Source organism: Bison bison, unplaced genomic scaffold (genome assembly GCF_000754665.1).
Source record: "Bison bison bison isolate TAMUID 2011002044 unplaced genomic scaffold, Bison_UMD1.0 scf7180017864181, whole genome shotgun sequence".
Lineage (NCBI taxonomy): Eukaryota > Metazoa > Chordata > Mammalia > Artiodactyla > Bovidae > Bison > Bison bison.
In genome coordinates, this window is record NW_011494753.1 from 9646009 (window position 1) to 9653264 (window position 7256).

At 46.9% G+C, this 7256-nt stretch overlaps 1 pseudogene; it reads right to left on the reverse strand.

The window, feature by feature from the left end:
- Positions 1-3230: 3230 nt before the first annotated feature.
- LOC104991062 lies at positions 3231-5633 on the reverse strand (annotated as a pseudogene).
- Positions 5634-7256: the final 1623 nt, after the last annotated feature.

Consider the following 7256-nt stretch of genomic DNA (forward strand, 5'->3'; position numbering starts at 1 on the left):
CATTGGGCTCCTTTGTCCATGGAATTCTCCAGGCAAGAATACTGGAGTGGTAGCCATTCCCTTCTCCAGAGGATCTTCCTCACCCAGGGATTGAACCTGAGTCTCCTGCATTGCAGGCAGGCTTTTAATGTCTGAGCCACAAGGGAAGCCCAATGTGGATCTGTCATAAACAGCCTGTATTTTGCTGAGATATATTTCCTCTGTACCAAGTTTGTTGAGAGTTTTTATCCTGAATGAGCTCAGACAGTAGAACCTGTATTGTGTCCACTGTACCACTGTACAATCATAGTGTCCAGCACTTAGTAGGTGATCTACCAGCATTTGTATTGATAAATGAAAAATGTGCTTTTCAGTCCTACTAAGGACAGGAGCCCTTTCTAACTCAAAAGGCCCCAGCTGACCAGCAGGGAATCTTGGCCCAGAGACCAGCTATGACTAAAGGGACAGGATGAAAGGTTCTCTTTCAAACTAACCAAACTGATCACTTGGATCACAGACTTGTTTAACCCAATGAAACTATGAGCTGTGCCATGTAGGGCCACCCAAGACAGACCGGTGGAGACTTCTGACAAAATACGGTCTATTGGAAAAGGGAATGGCAAACCACTTCAGTATTCTTGTCGTGAGAACCCCATGAACAATATGAAAAGGCAAAAAGATATGATACTGAAAGATGAACTCCCCATATCGGTTGGTGACCAATATGCTACTGGAGAAGAGTAGAGAAATAGCTCCAGAAAGAATGAAGAGGTTGAGTCAAAGTGAAAACAATGCCCAGTATGGATGTGACTTGTGATGGAAGTAAGATCTGATGCTATAAAGGACAATATTGCATAGAAACCTGGAATGTTAGGCCCATGAATCAAGGTAACTTGGAAGTGGTCAAACAGGAGATGGCAAGGGTGAACATTGACAGTTTAGGAATCAGTGAACTAAAATGGACCAAACAGGCAAGTTTAATTCAGATGACCATGAAATCTACTCCTGTGGGCATGAATGCCTTAGAAGAAATGGAGTAGTCCTCATAGTCAACAAGAGAGTCCAAAATGCAGTACTTCAGTTCAATCTCAAAAATGACAGAATGATCTCTGTTTGTTTCCAAGGCAGACCATTAAGTAGCACAGAAATCCAAGTCTATGCCCCAGCCAGTACTGCCAAAGAAGCTGAATGGTTCTACAAAGACCTACAAGACCCTCTAGAACTAACACCAAAAAGAGATGTCCTTTTTATCATGGGGACAGGAATGCAAAAGTAGGAAGTCAAGAGATACTTGGAGTAACAAGTAAGTTTGACCTTGGAGTACAGAACGAAACAGGTCAAAGGCTAACAGAGCTTTGTCAAGAGAACACAGTGGTCCTAGCAAGCATCCTCTTCCAACAAGATAAGAGACGACTCTAAACATGGATATCACCAGATGGTCAATACTGAAATCAGATTGATTATGTTCTTTGTAGCCGAAGATGGAGAAGCTCTATACAGTCAGCAAAAACAAGACCAGGAGCTGACTGTGGCTCAAATCATGAACTGCTTATTGCAAAATTCAGACTTCAGTTGAAGAAAGTAGGGAAAACACGTCATTCAGGTAATGACCTAAATCAAATCTCTTAAGATTTTACAGTGGAAGTGACAAGTAAATTCAAGGGATTAGATATGATAGATAGAATGCCTAAAGAACTATGGATGGGGGTTCATAAAGTTGTACAGGAGGTGATGATCAAAACCAACCCCAAGAAGAAGAAATGCAAAAAGGTAAAATGGTTGTCTGAGGAGGCCTTACAAATAGTTGAGGAAAGAAGAGAAGCAAAAGGCAAAGGAGAAAAGGAAAGATACATCCATCTGAATGCACAGTTCCAAAGAATAGCAAGGAGAGATAAAGCCTTCTGAAGTGATCAATGCAAAGAAATAGAAGAAAACAATAGAATGGGAAGACTACAGATCTCTTCAAGAAAATTAGAGATGCCAATGGGAACATTTCATGCAAAGATGGGAACAATAAAGAACAGAAAAGGCCTAACAGAAGCAGAAGATATTAAGAAGAAGTGGCAAGAATACACAGAAGAACATTACAAAAAAGACCTTAATGACCCAGATAACCATGATGGTGTGATCACTCACCTAGAGACAGACATCCTGGAGTACAAAGACAAGTGTGCCTTCAGTTCAATTCAGTTCAGTTGCTCAGTTGTGTCCAACTCTTTGAGACCCTATGGACTGTAGCACACCAGGCCTTCCTGTCCATCACCAGCTCCTGGAGTTTACTCAAACTTATGTCCATTGAGTCGGTGATGCCATCCAACCATCTCTTCCTCTGTTGACCCCTTCCCCTCCTGCCTTCAATCTTTCCCAGCATCAAGGTCTTTTCCAATGAGTCAGTTCTTCGCATCAGGTGGCCAAAGTATTGGAGTTTCAGCTTCAACATCGTCCATCCAATGAATATTCAGGACTGATTTCCTTTCGGATGAACTGGTTGTATCTCCTTTCATTCCAAAGACTCTCCTGAGTCTTCTCCAACACCACAGTTCAAAAGCATCAATTCTTCGGCCCTCAGCCTTCTTCACAGTCCAACTCTCACATCCATACATGACTACTAGAAAAACCAAAGCTTTGACTAGAGAGACATTTGTTGGCAAAGTAATGTCTCTGCTTTTTTAATATGCTATCTAGGTTGGTCATAACTTTTCTTCCAAGGAGCAAGTGTCTTTTAATTTCATGGCTACAATCACCATCTGCAGTGATTTTGGAGCCCCCAAAAAGAAAGTCTGTCACTGTTTCCATTGCTAAGTTGTTTCCATTCTTAAGTGGGAAACATCACTATGAACAAAGCTAGTGGAGGTGATAGAATTCCAGTTGAGCTATTTCAAATCCTAAAAGATGATGCTGTGAACGTGCTCACTCAATATGTCAGCAAATTTGGACAACTCACCAGTGCCAACAGGACTGGTAAGGATTAGTTTTCATTCCAATCCCAAAGAAAGGCAATGCCAAAGAATGTTGAAACTGCCCCACAATTGCACTCATGTCACACACTAGCATACTCACACACTAGCCCCAGGATGTGTCTTGGTGTCTAGAGGGTGAGGCAGTCCCCAGGTCCCAGATCTTCTGCAAACACACTTCTCCCCAGATCCAAGCAAAGTAGATGTTATTCTCACCTTAAAAGAAGCTTTCTTTGTCTTTGGGTCCCCTATACATAGCTGGATGGCATTGGTGTAATAGTAGTGTAAGTGGGACTAACACATTTGAATCTCCTGCATGGTCAGCTTTACCTCCTGCAGTGAGTTAGGGTAGGTGCCCATGGAGTCCTTCCCCACAGCTGGCCACACTGCAGGTCTGTCCTGGCTTCATGCAGGCCATGGCCCTGGGCAGGCGGAGCTGCCTCACAGCTGCAGTCTGCTTGGCCTTTCTCTCCAGCTATGGGAAGAGGCAAGAGTCTGGCTCAGCCAGTGGTCCCCACGCCTGGACAGGGCAGTGACGTTGATCTGTCTCCGCTCTCTCCTGAGCCACAGGGACTGGTCAGGCAGCCAGGATGGGAGGGATGAAAGGGCAGGAGATCCTGGAAGGGCAATCTGATCCCAGGAGGGCAGGGCCAGTGGGGAGTTTTCCTTGCCTGCAGTAACATGATGTCGTTGGAGAAGTTCTTAGGATTATAGTCTGGGTGGCGGATGACCCTCCTCACCCAGATGACCTGCTGGGTCCTCTCCTGCTGTTTCATGTTGTGGGCCCCCAGGGTGACGAAGATTGAGCTGCTCAGAGACCAGAGCAGAGGTGTGGGGATCATGGGGTCACTAGAGATACAGCCCAGGATCTGTGATAGGCAGCTGAGACCAGGGCAGGGCAGCAGCTGAGGGGGAATTGAGGTGACAGAAGGTCCTGGGGCTGAGTGACTCTGGGCCCTGTGCTTCTCAGGGACATGAGGGCAGGGCTCCGGGAGCTTTCTCAGCAATATTGTGAAGCGACTCTGAATTTGGGTTTTGGCTCTCACTGCACACTCTCATCCTTCTCTGATGCTTTATTTGGCCATTGTGGGTCAACTCTTCTCAACCTGTCTCTTGTTCTCACCTCCGACCCACTGACCTCAAAACCTTTCTTGTCCTGTTTCTCAGCTTTTCATCATCCTAGTCCTGCTCATAAGATGGCTTGTCTGATGAGCTCTTGTGGTCCTGATTTCCAGGATCCTGGAGTGAAGGAGGGGTACCCCTGGGCTCAGCTCCTGGGGAGAGGACGGATCCCTGTCCAAGCTTCAGGTAGGGTAGGCTGGCTACTGCCTCTCATCTTCCTATGCAGTGAGCAGCTGTCAGAACAAAGTCCTTTTGTATGAGAACACTGCCACACCTCTTCCAACTCTTTTCACCCAGAAACTGAACCAAAGCCATGTAGGAGCTTGGCCTCATGGCCCCCAGTGATCTCCTCTGAAAGAAAAGGCTGAAAGATGGGGAGATGGGAGAGGCTATGGTTAGAAGGGAGGTTCGGGAAGGTGGCAGTCAAGGTGGGTCCACAGTGCCCAAAAGACACTAAGGGAGAGTCCCCCAGGTTCTCACTGCAGTGGGATAACCTTTTCTGAACCCCAAATCTCAGTACTGTTTTCCACATCCTGAGTCACACACACATATGGAGGGGCCCGAAAGTGCCTTCTAGAGAGTGGAGCCCAGAAGATCATGGATGGGACTCCCTGATGAGCCCTCATTCTCATGGAGTCTCCTGGACCCCTCTGAGCCTCTGCTAACATCCTGATTGGTGCCATTTTCTGATAATCCACCTATGAATTTATGGAGTTGGGTTTTCTAAAATCCTCATGTCCTACGGCATAACGCATCTGAGGATCTCAGTAAACATCTGTTGACTGGACGCCTGAATGGCCTCCAATTAGCTTTTGGCTGAGGTTTGGTGGGGATAGTACTGGTGGGATTTAAGACCACAGGAATGGGGGAGGACATGCCAAAGACACTGGGGCAGAAAATGAACTGCTTAGGGCCTGGGGAAGAGTAACGACACCCAGAGAGCTTTGGGTGCTGCCATGTAGCCATTTCTGACCAGTGACACCCTGGGCTCCTCTCCTGGGCAGGAGTGAAGGGCGGGGAAACTGACAAGTTTCTCTGGTTCTTAAGCTGGGTCCACTGAGAACTCCCGCGCTGTAGATGGTTTGTCTGAGTTGTCCTTTCCTGGCTGGAGTGAGGAATTTTCCTACTTGTGCTTTGTAGCACATCCTCCAGCAAATGTACAACCCACTTTACCCGTGGTGAGAGAGGCTAAGAGCTAAAAAGCTTTTAGTGAAAGCTTGCTTCCTACCACCCATCCTTGCTGAATGTCTGTGCAGCATCGAGCTTGTAGTCTCAGTTAGGATGGGAGCTGGTTCAGAAATTGGAGCTGAGCAGAAGGACCAGGACTTGGAGAGGTTTAGTGAGATGTGCTACCCTGTCAGGAATGGGGACGGTCACTCACATATCCCAGCCCAGGAGGCAGAAGAAAGGCCATCAGGAGCAGGAGTAGCTGCATCTTCCAGAAGATTTGCCCAGGTCAGAGCTGCTGGGGTTTCTTCCTTCCAGACACAAAGCACAGGGGAAGGAAGCAGGGGAGGCTCGGTGCCCCCACAGACCCCCCAGAGCTGTGCTCCCCCCAGCCAGGTGTGAGCATGCCACGTGTGCCCATGTTCTCTGCTGTGGGGTAGGTGAGAACGACACAGTCACCACCCTTGCACCCCCACCGCTGAGTCACAGAGCAAGAGGAACAGGAAGAAAGTGGAGGCCGTGTTGCAGCCAGGGGAGGAGTTGGGTCCTCAGAGGCCCTCAGTGACTGATTCAGGAGGGTCTGCATTTCTCCCTTCTTGGGTCTTCGTTGATTCTGGGGAAAGCATGAAGAATTACCCAATAGGTGAGGGTCAGGGATTCAGCGACTTGGCTCCTGTACTTGGGAAGCTCAGGGGCTGGAGGAGACCTAGAATCAATGGGCAGAGGACACGTGCGTGAGGACTACAGTGTGGGGCTCTGCTTGGGGCCGAGGGTGAGGCAGAGACTGCACTTGCTCTAGGAGCAGAGAGGCCTGGACTCACGCAAGTGGCCCAAACAGCAACCCCATTTCCTATCTTGCCAGGGTTCCAGCCTCACATTTTTGCAGGATTTAGAATCTCTTGTTTAAATATAAGTATTCTGAAAAAAGAGAGCCTTTATTATCTGAAAATTTTGAATGAAAGTCCTGGACTTGATATTCACTGAACCAGAAAAAAAACATCACTGGGTCCTTCAGCAATGAGGGACATGATTGGGTTTTGCTGAGGTATCCAGCGCCCCTCAAGCTCACCTGGGGCTGTCCCACCTGAATCAGGGTGTTTGTGAGTCAGGAGGGGCTTCCTCTCCAGAAATACTGGTGACTGGTGAGTGGTGAAGGGGAAACAGATGCCCATCATCTAATACTTACTGCCCACTAAGTATTCCCTGTCCAGAGGCCAGAGAGCCATATATCTGCTGTCTCTGGGCCAGGCCATCCTAAACATGTGCAGATGACCCCCACACTCTCACCAGTATGAGGACAGAAGAAAGAGGAATGGAAAGGATGGCATTAGGAGCTCTAAACAACCCAATCCCAAGGGAATTAAAGCAAGCGCATCTTATGAATAAATAGAAAAATAGTGGAAGAAAATATGCTTAAGCATTAGTGATGATGATCTGAGATTGTGAAATTCTTAGTAATTTTTATTTTCTGATATATATATATGTTCTGTTTTAGTTGTCTTTCTGTGATGAATATGTTCCATTTATGAGGAATATTGTTTTGATGAATATGTGTTACTTTCTACCCAAAACACATTTTGTGATGGTTGAAGCTCACTCTCCATTCTCATGTTCAGCAAACCACTTCCCCTCAGTGCTCTCTAAGGTGTATGTTTTAAAAGTGATGTTGGTTTTCTCAATATGTACCTGTAGTAAAACCTCAAGATTGATGAAAAATAGAAAAAAAAAATATCCAATAGTCTATCGGTATAGACACCTTTGAAACTTTAGGATACCATGAAACCAAATATTGCTTTACAGTGACTTTCCTTTGGAGATAAATATATTTACACACACACACACACACACACACACACACACACACACACATGCGAGCAATGAAGGTGGGAGCAGCTACCTCAGCCCAAGGTGGAAAAGCTCCCTCAAGGTCACTTGGGGCTGAAGGAGGATGTGCCCTCAGGACACCAGAGGCTGCACAGGGCCCTGGGCCCAGGACTCCAAGACAGGGCTGTGACAGGCACTCAAGCTGGG